The sequence below is a fragment of the Gopherus flavomarginatus genome, chromosome 3 (assembly GCF_025201925.1).
Source record: "Gopherus flavomarginatus isolate rGopFla2 chromosome 3, rGopFla2.mat.asm, whole genome shotgun sequence".
Lineage (NCBI taxonomy): Eukaryota > Metazoa > Chordata > Testudines > Testudinidae > Gopherus > Gopherus flavomarginatus.
The window spans coordinates 4,937,175-4,954,705 of NC_066619.1; the positions used below are offsets into that span (position 1 = coordinate 4,937,175).

Sequence of the window (17,531 nt, forward strand, 5' to 3'; positions counted from 1 at the left end):
ACTGAGCTGCATGTCGGTGGCCTCCTGAGTCCAGGAAGATTCAATGGGAGTCTTTATGGGAGGATGGGCCCACTTCCACAGAGCTCTTTGCAGGATCGGGGCATTGGGCTGTATGATCTGTAAGGGGCTTTGCCCATCCATGTATTTGTACAGCACCGAGCACATTTTAGGAGCTGCTGTAATAGAAATAACATACAGCACATGGTTCACACAATGAAAAACTACTTGTCTAGTTTGCACTGGGGCAGCTAGTCTAATGGAAGATCCTCGAAAGGGCTGAACTTTCATTTTCCACAGCAATTCTCTTTAACATTGTTATGCTAATATTAGATACAGTCCTGCTTCCACTGCTGTCAATGGCAAACTTGCCTTTGTCTTTAATGGGAAAAGATGTAAAGCATTTAGCCAGAAGATCTGTTGTGCTAAAAATCCGGTAACTATTGGCCTGATCCAAAGCCCACTGAAGTGAAAGACTCCTGATAATGTCAATGGGCTCCAGATCAGGCCTTGAAAGAATGAATCTGAGTGGGAAGGTCTCAGCATACTTAAACTTGGTCATCCAGGAAGATGCAAATATGTAAGTGATGCGAGTGAATCTAAACCAAACTCATTCCTGATAGTGCAGAGACATGTACATTAAACCTCCCCCCAGTCAGCATGGCTCGCTGCTCTCCAGGGGGAATTAAACAGAGGAATGGCCAGTGGTGGTACCCCAGGGGTTCCAATACATCCCACAGCCTCTGTAAGCATGCTCGTTCCTTGGCCAGCACTACCCACTTTGTGGCTGCACTGGTGGCCTACTGGCTGGTTATGCTTATCCAAAGGCAAGGAGCAAACAGCTACTTTCAGGCCTGGTCTACACTATGCATTTAAGCCGAATTTAGCAGCATTAAACCGATTTAACCCTGCACCCGTCCACACAACGAGGCCCTTTATATCAATATAAAGGGCTCTTTAAACCGGTTTCTGTACTCCTCCCCAACGAGAGGAGTAGCGCTGAAATCGGTATTGCCATGTCGGATTACAGTTAGTGTGGTCGCAAATCGACAGTATTGGCCTCCGGGCGGTATCCCACAGTGCACCACTGTGACCACTCTGGACAGCAATCTGAACTCGGATGCACTGGCCAGGTAGACAGGAAAAGTCCTGCGAAATTTTGAATTTCATTTCCTGTTTGGCCAGCGTGGAGCTCTGATCAGCACGGGTGGCGATGCAGTCCCAAATCCAAAAAGAGCTCCAGCATGGACCGTACGGGAGATACTGGATCTGACCGCTATATGGGGAGACAAATCTGTTCTATCAGAGCTCTGTTACAGAAGACAAAATCCCAAAGCATTTGAAAAAAATCTCCAGGCTGTGATACAGAGTCCACAGCACAGTGCTGTGTGACAAGCGTAACGGAAAGCCAAAGAATCAAATGGACGCTCATGGAGGGAGGGAGGGGGTACCGAGGATGCCAGCTGTCCCACAGTCCCCGCAGTCTCCGAAAAGCATTTGCATTCTTGGCTGAGCTCCCAATGCCTGTAGAGTCAAACACATTGTCCAGGGTAGTTCAGGGTATATCTCGTCAATTTACCCAGTCCCACCCCCCCGTGAAAGAAAAGGGGGAAAAAAAATCATTTCTTGACTTCTTTCAATGTCACCGTATGTCTACAGCATGCTGCTGGTAGACGAGGTGCTGTGGCACTGAACAGCAGCATCCTCTCCCCTCCCTTCCCCGGTGGCAGATGGTACAGTGCAGAAGGACTGGTAGCCGTCCTTGTCATCATCCCATGAGTGTTCCTGGCTGGCCTCAGGTGAGGTCGGCCGGGGGTGCCTGAGTAAATATAGGAATGACTCCAGGTCATTCCCGGCAGATGGTACAGAACGGCTGATAACCGTCTTCACCATAGCAACTGGGGGCTGAGCTGGATCAGCCCCCCCCCCTTCATGTCTAAAGAAAAGATTCTGTACTGCCTGGACTATCATAGCAGCGGGATGCTGGGCTCCTCTCCCCTGCACCGTTTAATGTCCTGTCTGGGCTATCATAGCAGCTGAAGGCTGCCTCCCCCTCATTTTATCTCACTAAAAAGTCAGTATTTCTTATTCCTGCATTCTTTATTACTTCTTCACACAAATGAGGGGACACTGCCACAGTAGCCCAGTAGGGTTGGGGGAAGAGGGAAGCAACGGGTGGGGTTGTTGCAGGGGCACCCCCTAGAATGGCATGCAGCTCATCATTTCTGTGAGATCTGACATGGAGCGGCTGTGCTCTCTAGTTCTCTGGTTCTCTAGTACACTTGCCCCATATTCTAGGCAGGACTGACTCTATTTTTAGATACAACATAAAGGAGGGAATGACCCGGGGAGTCATTCCTCTTTTTGTCTTTGTGCCCCCGGCCGACCTCAGCGAAGGTCAGCCAGGAGCACCCATGACAGCAGCAGACAGTACAGAATGACTGATAACCGTCATCTCATCGCCAATTTACAATGGCACGGCAGATGGTACAGAACAACTGATAACCGTCTCTGCTATCTTGCAAAGGCAAATGAATGCTGCTGTGTAGCGCTGCAGTATCGCCTCTGTCAGCGGCATCCAGTACACATATGGTGACAGTGACAAAAGGCAAAACGGGCTCCATGGTTGCCATGCCATGGCATCTGCCAGGGCAATCCAGGGAAACAGGGTGCGAAATGATTGTCTGCCGTTGCTTTCACGGAGGAAGGAATGAGTGAAGACATTTACCCAGAATCACCCGCGACACTTTTTTGCACATCATGCATTGGGATCTCAACCCAGAATTCCAATGGGCAGGGGAGACTGTGGGAAGTATGGGATAGCTACGGGATAGCTACCCACAGTGCAATGCTCCAGAAAATCGATGCTAGCCTCGGTACATGGACGCACACCACCGAATTAATGTGCTAAGTGTGGCCGCGTGCACTCGATTTTATACAATCTGTTTTACAAAACCGGTTTACGTAAAATCGGAATAATCCCATAGTGTAGACATACCCTCAGTCTGACATACCTATAATTTAGGTTAAGAAAATAAATGCAGAGAACAATAGTAGAATCACAAAAGTGTAGGACTTGAAGGGACCTTGACAGGTCATCCAGTTTAGCCCTCAGCCCTCAAGACAGGACTAAACCATCCCTGAAATCTGTTTGTCTAGCCTGCTTTTAAAAATCTCCAATGATGGAGATTCAGCAACCTCCCTGGGCAATTTATTCCAGTCCACCCTGACAGGAAAGGTTTCCTAATATCCAACCTAAACTGCCCTTGCTGCAATTTAAACCCATTGCTTCTTGTCCTATCCTCAGAGGTTAGACAGAACAATTTTTCTCCCTCCTCCTTGTAACAATCTTTTATGTACTTGAAAACTGTTATCTTGCCCTCTCAGTCTTCCCTTTTGCGCACTAAACAAACCCATTTTTTTCAATCTTCCCTAGCAGGTCATGTTTTCTAGACCTCTCATCATTTTTCTTGTTCTTCTCTGGACTTTCTCCAATTTGTCCTCATCTTTCCTGAAATGGGGGGCCCAGAACTGCACACAATACTCTAGCTGAGGTCTAATCAGCGTGGAGTAGAGTGGAAGAATTACTTCTCGGGTCTTGCTTACAACACTCCTGCTAATATATCTCAGAGTTACACTGTTGACTCATATTTAGCTTGTGATCCACCATGACCCCTAGATCCACTTCCGCAGTGCTCCTTCCTAGGCAGCCATTACCCATTTTGTATGTGTGCAATTGATAGTTCCTTCCTAAGTGGCGTATTTTGAATTTGTCCTTAGTTTGTTCAGATCATTTTGAATTTTAAGCCTATTCTCCAAAGCACTTGCAACCTCACCCCCCACAAGCTACGTATCATCTACCAACTTTATAAGTATACTCTCTATGCCATTATCTAAATCATTTATAAAGATATTGAACAGAACCGGTTACAGGACCAGTCCCTGCAGGACTCCACTTGTTATGCCCTTCCAGCTTGACTGTGAACCACTGGTAACTGCTCTCTGGGAACCAACCAGTTATGCACCCACTTTATAGTAGCTCCATCTAGGTTGTATTTCCCTAGTTTGTTTATGAGATAGTCATGCAAAACAGTATCAAAAGCCTTAGTAAAGTCAAGATATGCCACATATATCGCTTCCCCCCATCCACAAGGCTTGTTACTCTGTCAAAGAAAGCTATCCTGTTGGTTGACATGATTTGTTCTTCACAAATCCATGTTGACTGTTACTTATCACCTTATCTTTCAGATGTCTGCAAACTGATCATGTGATTATTTGCTGTATTATCTTTCCGGGTACTGAAGTTAAACCAACTGGTTTGTAATTCCCCAGTTGTCTTTATTCTCCTTTTATAGCTGGGCACTACATTTGCCCTCTCCCATTCCTGTGGAATCTCTCCTGTCTTACATGAGTTTTCTAAGACAATCGCTAATAGCTCAGATATCTCTTCAGTCAGCTCCTTGAGTATTCTAGGATGTATTTCATCAGGCCCAGCCGACTTGAAGACCTCAAACATTTATCTAAGTAATTTTAACTTGTTCTTTCCCTTTTTTCGCCTCAGATCCTACCTCATTTTCACTCGTGTTCGCAATGTTAGACGTCTAATCACTACCAATCTTTTTGGTGAAAACTGAAACAAAAATGGCATTTAGCACTTCTGCCATTTCCACATTTCCTGTTATTGTCTTTCCCTTCTCATTGAGTAATAGGCCTACCCTGTCCTTAGTCTTCCTTTTGCTTCTAATGTATTTGTAGACTGTTTTCTTGTTACCCAACAAAAACAAACAAAAGGAAGAATTTTTTCACACAATGCACAGTCAAGCTGTGGAACTCGTTGCCAGAGGATGTCGTGAAGGCCAAGACTATAACGGGATTCAAAAACGAACTAGATAAATTCATGGAGGATAGGTCCATTAAGGGCTATTAGCCAGGGTGGGCAGGGATGGTGTCTTTAGCCTCTGTTTGCCAGAAGCTGGAAATGGGCGACAGGGGATGGATCACTTGAGGATTCCCTGTTCTGTTCACTCCCTCTGGGGCACCTGCCATTGGCCACTGTTGGAAGACAAGATACTAGGCTAAATGGACCTTTGGTTTGACCCAGTTTGGCTGTTCTTATGTTATATACCCTTTATCTCTCTAGCTAATTTAATCTCATTTTTTTGCCTTTGCCTTCCTTATTTTATCTCTACATGCTTGTGCTTTTATATTCATCATTCGTAATTAGAGTTAGTTTCCTTTTTTGGTAGGATTCTTTTTTGATTTTCAGATAATCAAAGATGATCATCCAGTTAAGCCAAAGTGGTCTCCCCGGGAGAGCATGCGGCATGCGCATCCCCTGGAACAGTCTGCACTGAATGCAAAATGGCTTCCTGGCCCTGCAGACAGTACAATCCTTAGCAAATTACGGTGCAGTACACAGAAAATAAACAGATTCAGTACACAGAAAATGAACAGAGCTAAGCCATATGGACAAGTCCTACAGATTTTAACAGAAAATGGTAAACCATATCATTTAACCATCCTGCGGAATGGACTAGACAATTATATCCTGCTATATATAGCTCAAAATCCTATATGAAGAATATAATTTTTATTAAATTCCATCAGTTTTGAAAGTATCTCCTAGAGGACTTCACTATATTTCTACCAAACTCTCTTGGTTTCATTCCTATTCAGTTCTAGAGGGCTTTTCCACGCATGAAATACATTCCAGTGCCTCTTACTACAGACACTGGGTGAATTGGCGTAGTGATTTTTCTAGCACGCTGGATACCAGGGGCCATGCAGGCCTTTCCATACCATGGCATCCTTCATTTACACCAGATGGCAAATTAAATGCTTCATGTTATAGAATCCTGGGTACAATTTTCAAATACACCCAGGTGATTTAGGAGCTTAGGTCTAATTGAAAATCTATGAGACTTGGGCTCCTAAGTCACTTGGATATTTTTTCAAATGGTACCCAAGTCTCATGAAAGTCACTTGTGAAAATGGGATTTAGGAGCTTTTGAAAATTTCACCCCATTGCTTACTTGTTCTGCAAAGTGCTAATAAATGGAGCTGCACTAATGTTATTGAGAGCAAAATACGGGGCAATAAATAATATTTCTCCCTGGAGGATCTCGAAGTGTTTTTCACACATGAATTAAGCTGCACACTGCTCCTGTATGTTAGTTTAAAGATAGGGAAGCCGGCAACATGAGCTTGAGTGACTCAAAGACACACAGGGAGTCAATTGCAGAGCTGGGAAAAGAACCCAGGAGTCCTGACTCCTTGTCCCCTGCTCTCGTTTTAATTATTAGACAAACTGGATTAAATTCAGCACTGATGTAACACCACTGACTTCATTGAAGCTGGGCTGAATTTTGCTCTTTGTCACCCCGCTGTTTCCATCCTGTAAATCCAACTATACTATACGGCTAAAAAATCTCTCAAAACATACAAGCCCTGCCTGGACAACAGACAGCAATGAGCCTATTTTTAGAGAAAACCAGAGATTTTGGAATGGAATATTAAGAGTTATCTGTAAAAAGAAATGGTTAGGCTGCCAATCATATCTATCAGGAGCACATGTCCCAGCTCTGTGGGAATCATAGAATCATAGGACGGGAAGAGACCTCGAGAGGTCATCTAGTCCAGTCCCCTGCACTCATGGCAGGACTAAGTATTATCTAGACCAGCCCTGGCAGGAGTTTGTTCAACTTGCTCTTAAAAATCCCCAGTGATGGAGATTCCACAACCTCCCTGGGCAATTTATTCCAGTGCTTAACCACGTTGACAGTTAGGAAGTTTTTCCTAATGTCCAACCTAAACTGCCTTTGCTGCAAGTTAAGCCCATTGCGTCTTGATCTATCCTCGGAGGTTAAGGAGAACAATTTTTCTCCTTCCTCCTTGTAACAACCTTTTATGTAGTTGAAAAGTGGTATCATGGCCCCTTCTCAATCTTCTCTTCTCCAGACTAAACAAATCCAAATTTTTCAGACTTCCCTCAGAGGTCATGTTTTCTAGACCTTTCATCATTTTTGTTGCTCTTCTAAATAGAAACATCAGAGCAAACCCCCTTTTGCCACCTTGCATGTGCACACAAAGACCAACAAGAGGGAGAGGGACACCAGCATATGCACAGGAGAGCCAAAGCCAGTCGTTTCTGACAGAACAGAACAGGAAGACAAGAAACAATATCAAAATGCACGCGCTGATTTCTAGGTGAACAGATGGAAGGTCAGTGAGGCAGACATGCCAATGCAGAAACTACAGGATGCTTTCAGAATGCAGCTACTACACGAGATGCTCGCCTCATTTGTAAATAAGTTTCAAGTAGTTTTTTCAATGGGGTTTTGAGGTAGTCATGTGCAGAGAGTGTCTGAATTAGGAGAATAAACTGAATTCAACAGAAGGACCAGAAACCAGGCACAGAGCAAGGCACTGGACTGGCAAGAAGATGGACTAGAGGCTACAGCAGATGTTTGAGGGTCCGGATTCCTCGGTTCATTTTATGGCTCTTAGCACTCTTAAAAGACCTGTTGTGATAGCAGAGATCTGCCTCAGTTGTATGCTCAATGTGTGTAAAGGTTCATAAAATGTCACAATAATCTGTAACCATGAATGTTATTAGCAAAAAGTACAAATGGGAGACAGAAGGACTGAATGGACAAAAACCTACTGATATAACTCAAGGGGCACGTTAAGATCATGTCTTGTAAACAAAAAATGTGTTTTGTCTTCTAGGAAATGGTATCAGACTACAACAGTAGCACAACCCAACAACCTTGGCTCCAGACTCTTTTCAGCTAAGCGTTTCCCTAAACAGGACAGCTATTCCCATCTCTAATACAATCAACGAGACTCGCAGACAGGCAGTTTTCCTCATTCCCTTTTCCTTTACCTACAGAGTTTTTATAAGAGCTGTTGTTAAAATAAAAGCCTTACTTAATATTTTACATGTCAAATGCTTCAGCTGTTCTCCCTTGTTTTCCTGTATTTTTAAGAAAAGATTAAAAAGATCTTTAATGGTGTGTTTCCCATGGGACACAACATAATACAAGAAAAGATGGTTACTCACCTTTGTAACTGTTGTTCTTCAAGATGTGTTGCTCATATCCATTCCAGTTAGGTGTGCGTGCCGCGCGTGCACGTTCGTCGGAAGACTTTTACCCTAGGGCAACTCCAGTGGGCCGGCAGGTCGCCCCCTAGAGTGGCGCCGCCATGGCGCTCGATATATACCCCTGCCGGCCCATCCGCTCCTCAGTTCCTTCTTGCCGGCTACTCCGACAGTGGGGAAGGAGGGCGGGTGTGGAGTGGATATGAGCAACACATCTCAAAGAACAACAGTTACAAAGGTGAGTAACGGTCTTTTCTTCTTCGAGTGATTGCTCATATCCATTCCAGTTAGGTGAATCCCAAGACTTACCTAGGCGGTGGGGTCGGAGTGAGAAGTCATGGCATGGAGCACTGCAGAGCCGAAGGCCGCGTCATCTCTGGACTGCTGAACCAGGGCATAATGGGAAGCGAAGGTGTGGACAGAGGACCAGGTCGTCGCCCTACAAATCTCCTGGATGGGCACATGGGCGAGGAAAGCCATCGATGATGCTTGTGCCCTGGTGGAGTGCGCAGTCACATGGCCCGTAGGGGTATGAGCCAAGTCATAACAGGTCCTGATACAGGACGTCACCCACGAGGAGATCCTCTGTGAGGAAATGGGTAGTCCCTTGATTCGGTCCGCTACCGCCACGAAGAGCTGGGGGGATTTGCGGAATGGTTTGGTCCTCTCCACACAAAACGCGAGTGCCCGGCGGACATCAAGCGAGTGGAGCTGTTGCTCCCTGCGGGACGAATGGGGCTTTGGGAAAAAGACAGGGAGAAAGATCTCCTGGTTGACATGAAAGGCTGAGACCACTTTTGGGAGAAAGGCAGGGTGTGGCCTCAGCTGCACCTTGTCTTTATGGAAGACTGTATACGGAGGATCTACCATGAGGGCCCGGAGCTCTGACACCCGTCTGGCTGAGGTGATGGCCACCAGGAAAGCAGTCTTCCAGAAGAGATAGAGCAGGGAGCAAGTCGCTAACGGCTCAAATGGAGGGCCCATGAGCCGAGTCAGAACCAGGTTGAGATCCCAGGTAGGGGCAGGGGGTCGAACCTGGGGGTAGAGACATTCTAGTCCTTTTAAGAATCTGGTCACCATAGGGTGGGAGAAAACCGAACGGCGATCTCTCCCCGGATGAAAGGTGGAGATAGCCGCCAGGTGAACCCGAAGGGACGATATCGCCAAGCCCTGCTGCTTGAGGGACCAAATGTAATCTAGAATACTGGCGATAGAAACCTCCCTAGGGAGGGAACCCCTCTCCGTGCACCAACAGGAGAAACGCTTCCACTTGGCCGAGTACGTCGCTCTAGTGGAAGGCTTCCTGCTGCCCCGGAGTACTTGACGTACCGGGGTAGAGCACCATAGTTCCGACCTGGTCAGCCACGCAGGAGCCACGCCGTGAGGTGCAGAGACTGGAGGTCCGGGTGACGGAGCCTGCCGTGGTCCTGGGTGATCAGGTCCAGGTGAAGGGGCAGGGAGACTGGGTCGGCTAGAGACAGGTCCAGCAACATCGGATACCAATGTTGCCTGGGACACGCTGGAGCTATCATAATCAAGCAGGCCCAGTTCCTGCGCACCTTCAGAAGGACCTTGTGGATAAGCGGGAACGGAGGGAACACGTAGAACAGGTGCGTCGTCCACGGGATAAGAAAGGCGTCCGCTACCGACCCTGGTTCCTGCCCTTGAAAGGAGCAGAACATCTGGCATTTTCTGTTCCCTCTGGATGCGAAGAGGTCCATCTGGGGACAACCCCACCTCTGGAAGAGTGAGAGGGCGACTTCCGGGCGAAGGGACCATTCGTGCGAAAGGAAGGATCTGCTCAGACGGTCTGCCAGCGTGTTCCGTACTCCGGGAAGAAAGGATGCTATGAGGTGAATGGAGTGGGCTATACAAAAGTCCCAGAGCCGCATCACCTCCTGACATAGGGGAGAGGATCTCGTGCCGCCCTGCTTGTTGATATAGTACATGGTCGTCTTGTTGTCGGTGAATACCGAGACACAGCGACCTTGAAGCTGATGGGAGAATGCTTGGCAAGCAAGGCAGACCGCTCTCAACTCCCGTATGTTGATGTGGAGGGCCACCTCCTGAGGAGACCACTGGCCCTGTGTCCTCAGGGTTCCGAGGTGGGCCCCCCAACCCAGGTCTGAGGCATCCGTTGTTAGGGATACCGAGGGCTGGGGCGGATGAAACGGGAGCCCCGCACACACTACGGACTGGTCTAGCCACCACCGGAGGGAATCCAATACCTCCTGGGGGATGGTGATAACCGCGTCCAGCAGATGCCTGGCCGGGCGGTATTGGCTGATGAGCCAGGACTGGAGGGGCCTCATACAAAGCCGCGCATAACCCGTAACGAAGGTGCAAGCCGCCACATGGCCTAAGAGGGTTAGGCACGTCCTTACAGAGGTCAAGGGAGCTGCCTGTAGATGCCGAATGATGGCCGACAGCGTCTGGAATCTGGACAGCAGCAGAACGGTCCTGGCCAAGGTGGAGTCCAGAATGGCCATGATGAACTCTATCCTCTGCGTGGGGAGCAGAGTGGACTTGTCCACGTTGATAATGAGGCCCAAAGCTCCAAAGAGTCTGCTGATCTTGCGGACGTGGTTGCGGACCTGCGATTCTGACGTGCCTCGAATCAGCCAGTCGTCGAGGTAGGGGAATACGTGTATGCGACTGTGCCGAAGATACGCGACGACGACAGCCATGCATTTCGTGAATACCCTCGGGGCCGTGGAGAGGCCAAACGGGAGGACTGCAAATTGATAATGGTGGCGGTTGACCACGAACCGAAGGAAGCGTCTGTGTTGCGGAAAAATGGCTATATGAAAATAAGCGTCCTGCATGTCGAGGGCGACGTACCAGTCTCCAGGATCCAGAGATGGGATAATGGTCCCCAGGGATACCATGCGGAACTTCAACTTCACCATACGTTTGTTGAGTTCCCGCAGATCGAGGATGGGTCTGAGACCTCCCTTGGCCTTGCGGATCAGAAAGTAGCGGGAATAAACCCCCTTGACCTTCTCGTTCTCCGGAACCGCCTCCATGGCTCCTTTGTCGAGGAGTGTCCGCACCTCCTGAAGGAGGAATTGCTCGTGAGAGGGGTCCCTGAAGAGAGACGAGGGTGGGGGAGCGGGAGGGAGGACGTGAAATAAATTGCAGACGGTATCCCGTTTGCACAGTGCGTAAGACCCAACGGTCGGAAGTTATCTGGGTCCACGCCGGGAGGAAAAACGAAAGGCGGTTGGAAAACGGGGGGAACGGATCCGTGGGGGAAACTGGTACAGCGTCCTCGGGTGCACCTTCAAAACGAAGGTTTTGGGCCAGGTGGGGCTTTAGAGGAGCCCTGATTCTGCCCCCCTTGGTTGCCCGATTGTCTGCGCCGACCATTCCTGCTTCTGCGCCTACTGAAGTCTTGCCGCTGGCGGTACTGGGGATAGGGCCGGCGCTGCTGTTGCTGTTGCGGCCAGAAGAGTCTGCGCTGCGTCCCGGGCGTGTGCATCCCTAGAGAGCGCATGATGACCCTATTGTCTTTCAGGCTTTTCAGCCTGAGGTCAGTCTTCTCTGAAAACAGGCCCTGACCTTCAAACGGGAGGTCCTGGATGGTGTGTTGGAGCTCCGCAGGAAGGCCAGAAACCTGTAGCCAGGAGATGCGGTGCATTGTGACCCCCGAAGCCAGAGTTCTGGGGGCCGAGTCTGCCGCGTCCAAGGATGCCTGCAATGAAGTTCTTGCGACCCTCTTGCCTTCATCAAGAATTGCCGCGAATTCTTGACGCACATCGTGAGGCAACAACTCTTTGAACTTATCCGCTGCTACCCAGGAGTTATAGGCATAGCGGCTAAGGAGTGCTTGCTGGTTAGAGACCCTGAGTTGGAGGGCGCCCGCTGAGTAGACTTTCCAGCCTAGCAGGTCCGTGCGCCTCGCCTCCTTGGACTTCGGTGCTGGGGCCTGCTGCCCGTGGCGCTCCCTCTCGTTCACAGACTGCATGACGAGGGAGCACGGGGTTGGGTGGACATGCAGGTATTCATATCATTTGGAGGGTGCCACACACTTGCGCTCCACCCCGCGTGCAGCAGGAGGGATGGAGGCCGGTGACTGCCAGATGGTATTAGCATTGGCCTGAATAGTCCTGACGAAGGGAAGGGCGACTCTGGTGGGAGCATCCGCTGAGAGAATGCTCACCACGGGATCTTCGATTTCCGAAACCTCCTCAGCCTGCAAGTTCAAGTTTTGTGCTACACGCCTGAGGAGGTCCTGGTGCGCCCTGAGGTCGAGTGGGGGAGGACTGGAGGATGACGTTCCCGCCACTGCCTCATCGGGGGAGGACGATGAGGAGATCCCCGGTAGCAGCGGGTCCACGGGGGGCTCCGTCTGTACCAGCGCCTCTGATTCTGGAGGGAGCTCAGGGTCCTGCTGGTTAGATCGGTCTTCTCCCGCTGGAGATGGGGGAGGGCGAGACAACGAGGCCTCCGGAGTCCTGCGCTCAGATGCCACTGGTTGAGGTGGAATGTGTTGAGGGCCCTGGGCTTGATGGTACGCCCAGGGTGTCCAGAAACCGCACTGCTGTGGTCCCTGATCCTGCGGAGGAGGGTCATGGAACAGGGCCGCGGGTCTGTCTGCATCCAGGGTGTACATGCTGTCTGCCTGCGATGAGACAGACGGCTGCCGGGAAGGCCATGGTGGGGCCGAACGTGGCTGATAGGGCTCCCTTGGTCCCGACATCGACGATCTTCTCGGTGCCGGGGACTGGTACCGGGAATCGTACCGGTGCCGGGATCGGGACCGGGACCTACCACCAGCGCGGTGCCGGGAGGTCGACCGGGACCTGCCACCAGCTTGGTGCTGGGAGGTCGACCGGGGTGTTGACCGCCGACGGGAATGGCTCCTGGTGTCTCGGTGCCGGTAGCGGTGACTCGATCCAGACCGGTGCCAGGAGTAGGGAGACCGTCTGGAAGATGATCGGCGCCGCGAGTGCGACCGGTACCGCCGAGGGGAGCGGTGCTGGGACTGCAAGCGGCGCCTGGAGCGAGAACGTCCACAGTGCCGGGACCTCGAAGGGGATCGGTGCCAGCTGGGCAAGTCCGGAGACGGCGCTTGCATTGTCACAGGCTTGCCCCTAGATATAACCCGCACCGAGGGTACTGGGGGTTGAGGCTGGGTAGGCTCCGTGACAGCAATTAGGTCCCGTGCTGAAGCGAAAGTCTCTGGCGTCGAAGGGACCAACAGCTCAACCCCAGATCTTATAGGGGAGCTAGGAGGGACCGGACTCGACGGACCTCCGGGGCCCGGAGTCGACGGAATCCCTGCTGGTGGTGCTGCGGCAGAGGTAGGTGCCAGGCGCTCTGCTCGAGTCTGCGAGGATGGAGTCGCAGACGTCGAGGGTCTTGCGTCGGGTCCCGGTGCCGGGGAAGGTCGGTGCCGGGGCATCTTTCCGGTGCCGGCGCAGTCCGGTGCCGGCGCAGAGCCGGCGCTCTGCGTCGGGGCCACAGGGTTAAGTGCCACTTCCATCAGGAGAGTCCTTAACCTCTGGTCCCTCTCTTTTTTGTCCGAGGCTTAAAAGCCTTACAGATGCGGCACTTGTCTGAAATGTGTGATTCCCCCAGGCACTTCAGACAGGCGTCGTGGGGATCGCTGGTCGGCATCGGCTTTTTGCAGGCCGAGCACTGTTTGAACCCCGGCGAACCAGGCATGGGCCCGGTGCCGGGCGCAGGGAAGGGCTACAGCCCAAACCCGCTAATAAGTATATACAGCTATACTACAATTAACAATAATTAACTACAATTTACAACTATCTACAACTATAAGAACAGTGAAACGAAGGAGAGCTAGGGACGTGGAGGACAGCTATGCCGCGCTCCACAGTTCCAACGACCGACACGGCAGTAAGAAGGAACTGAGGAGCGGATGGGCCGGCAGGGGTATATATCGAGCGCCATAGCGGCACCACTCTAGGGGGCGACCTGCCAGCCCACTGGAGTTGCTAGGGTAAAAGTCTTCTGACGAACGTGCACGCGCAGCGCGCACACCTAACTGGAATGGATATGAGCAATCACTCAAGAAGAACTAGGGGTGCCCCAGTGAAATTAATTAGGCAGGAGCTTTCCAACAAACAAAAGGAACTATTTCTTCACACAACGCACAGTCAACCCGCTGAACCTGTTGCCTGGGGATGCTGTGAAGGTCAAAACTATAACTTGGTTCAACAAAGAACTAGGTAAGTTCCTGGAGGATAGGCCCATCGATGGTTATTAGCCAGGATGGGCAGGGTTGCAACCCCATGCCCTGACTGCCAGAAGCTGAGAGTGGATGACAGGGAATGAATCACTTGATAATTGTCCTGTGCTGTTCATTCTCTCTGAAGAATCTGGCACCGGCCACTGTCGGCAGACAGGACACTGGGCTAGATGGACCACTGGTCTGACCCAGTGTGGCCATTCTAATGTTTTTATGACTAAGCAGGTTGAGATCTCTGCATTCCAATTGTTGAACCCTGTTTAACTGTTTCATGCTGTGCAGTGCCACATTAACACTTTTGACTCTCTAGGCCTGTTTATTCCATCAAAATTAACCCAACAGATCATTCACCTATAAATCTACAAACACTTTGCTACTATTAATTAATGATACTTCTTACGGCTCCTGTGTGAGAGGAAATTTTTTGCCCATTTTACAGCCCTGAGCCCCCTCCTACACCAAAACTCCCTCCCGGAGATGGCACTCCAACCCCCTGCCCCAGCCCTGAGCCCCCTCCTGCACCCAAACTCCCTCCCAGAGCCTGCATCCTGACCCCCAGCCCTTAGCCCCTTCCTGCACCCAAACTCCCTCCCAGAGCTGGCACCCTGCACCCCCCCACACACACCCTGACCCCCTGTCCCAGCCCTGCGCCCCCTCCTGCACCCAAACTCCCTGCAGGAGCTGGCATGCTGCACCCCCCACACACACCCCGACCCCCAGTCCTGCGCCCCCTCCTGCACCCAAACTCCCTCCAGGAGCTGGCACCCTGCACCCCCCACACACACCCCAACCCCCTGCCCTGAGCCCCCTCCTGCACCCTGAACTCCTCATTTGTGGCCCCACCTTGGAGCCCGAACCCCCAGCCCAGAACCCATATCCCCTCCCACACCCCAACTCCTGCCTCAGTCCAAAGCCCCTCCCCCACTCCGAACCCCTCGGTTCCACCCCACAGCCTAAAGCCCCCTCCTGCACACCAAACCCCACACCCCCAGCCCCACTCCAGAGCCCGCAGCCCAATCCCCTGCCCTAGCTCAGAGCCCCCTCCCTCACTCTGAACCCCTCATTTCTGGGCTACCCCAGAGTCTGTACCCCACAATCAGAGCCCTCACCTGCTCCTGCACACCAAACTCCTGCCCCAGCCGAGTGAAAATGAGTGAGGGAATGAGGGTGGGGGAGGGCGAGCAACAGAGGGAGGGGGAATGAAGTGGGGGGGCTCAGAGAAGGGGCAGGACAAGGGTTTTGGTTTTGTGCAATTCGAAAGTTGGTAACCCTAATCTGCAGTAGATACTGAGTGTCATTAGTGATTTTATCCTTTTAAATTAAGAACTGGCTTTAGACAGAGGACGTGAATAAGATCAGCTACTGTACTTGCCCGTAAATCATGCCTGATAAATCTCTTTCCTCTTCATATTTAGAGAAACATTTCATTCAGTGTTAAATGTCCCTTCAAATCTAACAGGCCCAGTAAAGTGGCAGACAGATAGCTTAATAACATCACAGCTTATAAAAAGGAGTCCATTGCTTATGTCCTATTTCAGACTGCCTGAAAAATGGTGCTTGTCATTCCTCAGTCAGCGGTAACTGGCCATGAAATGCCACACAATCAGATTCTGCAAATGACAAACACTCAGATTTTGCGAAAGCTGATTTGGAACAAGAGAAGCAAGAAAGAAGGCGGATTTCAAAAGGCCATTTTAGATATTAATACCTGCACACAAGGACGCTGCTAGTTGCTAGCACAATCAGGCATTCGATTTCATTCCAAATTGTGCTGTAGTGTTGCTGTGCGCTGCTAAATGTCTGCCACATTTAACCCCAGAGTTGGCTGCACTGCAGTGGTATGCAAAGCAATTAAATGATTAATTTGTGCATGTGCGGACACATGCTGTTTGCTGCATGGCCTCTGCTTGAGGGATTTCCACTAACACACACTGCTGATGGACTGGTGGAATTTTACAACAATCTCAGAGACAATAGAAACAACGGTTTACAAATGAAGAACTAACAAATCAGCAAAGAAGGAGCCGAAGTAAAAAACTTGCTGTGAACGAGGGCTCAGAGTCTCAAAGATATTTAGATGCCTAACTCCTGGAGAAGGCAGTGGGAGTTAGGTGTCAAATACCTTTGAGGATCTGGGCCCAGATGAATTGCAGCTCACAGATGTTACGTTCTGGGATTGTGGTTTGTCTCTCTCCGTGGTAGCATCACATATATTAGAGACACAGACACAGGGTAATGTTTGCTACCAGCAGGACTGCTATTCTGCTATTTTTCTTGATGTTATGTTAGTATAGGAAGAGATTCTGATCTAATTTACACCAGTGTCCAGTGAAGTCCAGTAAAGTCAATCAAATTTATGTTCGTGAGATCAGGATGTGCCACAGACTGTCATTAGTACAATCTGTTAGTAAAATACATAAAGCCCTTTGGGACCCATATGGAAGAAAGGTGCTTTATAAATGTAAAACCATCATCATTAAACAAGATTGCTTTCTTGAGTCTGTTTTGCAAAACCTGAGACTATGGGGAAAAACCTCCATTAAAAGAGAGACAATAGGGTTCTAGTATTGTAGGGGGTTGACAGAGAAGGACTCTGCTGTATAAAACAGCCCAGGACTTGACTGGATGGATTACACACCTGGAGCCCAGGGATTTATTCTAATATTAGTTGGCAGTGTTTGCCTGCTGGACCCTGCACTATTAGCTGGTATTGATCCAGCTGAGAAAGGGTTACTTGGGTTTTACTGGCTCATGGAGGCAGGTACTTTGTTGCCTCATCTGGATATAAGGGAGGTGGAATGGCTCTCCAGAGAGAGAGGACATAGGATTTGGGCTGTGCAGTCCTCTGGGAGGATCCCTGGGAGCAGCCATGCCTAGGCAGGATTTTATTTTGTCTCAGTTTGAGTTTTTGTGAATAAAACCAAAACCTCAGGAAGAGGATTGGTTTTGATGTGCTATGCATGTACGTGGCCTGTGTTTGGAGTACAGTGAGGAAATCACCTGCTCACATGAGATTATTTCCTTGTAAAATGAAGCCTCCTTCCAACTGTCATAAAGGGATTTGAACTCTCTTCCTCCTACAGTAACAGAGAGTAGGGACTCGACTCCCCAACCATCATTAGTTAATACTTAGCACATATATAGCATGGGAAATCTGTAGATCTCAAAGAGTTCTGCAAGACAGGCTCAGTAACATTATCCCCATTTTACAGATGGGGA

The 17,531-nt window shown here is 50.0% G+C and overlaps 1 protein-coding gene across 3 annotated transcripts in view; it reads right to left on the minus strand.

The window, feature by feature from the left end:
* Nucleotides 1-17,531, minus strand: part of DNAI1 (dynein axonemal intermediate chain 1) — a 313,811-nt gene that overhangs the window by 71,887 nt on the left and 224,393 nt on the right. The gene's annotated exons all lie outside the window — the stretch shown is intronic.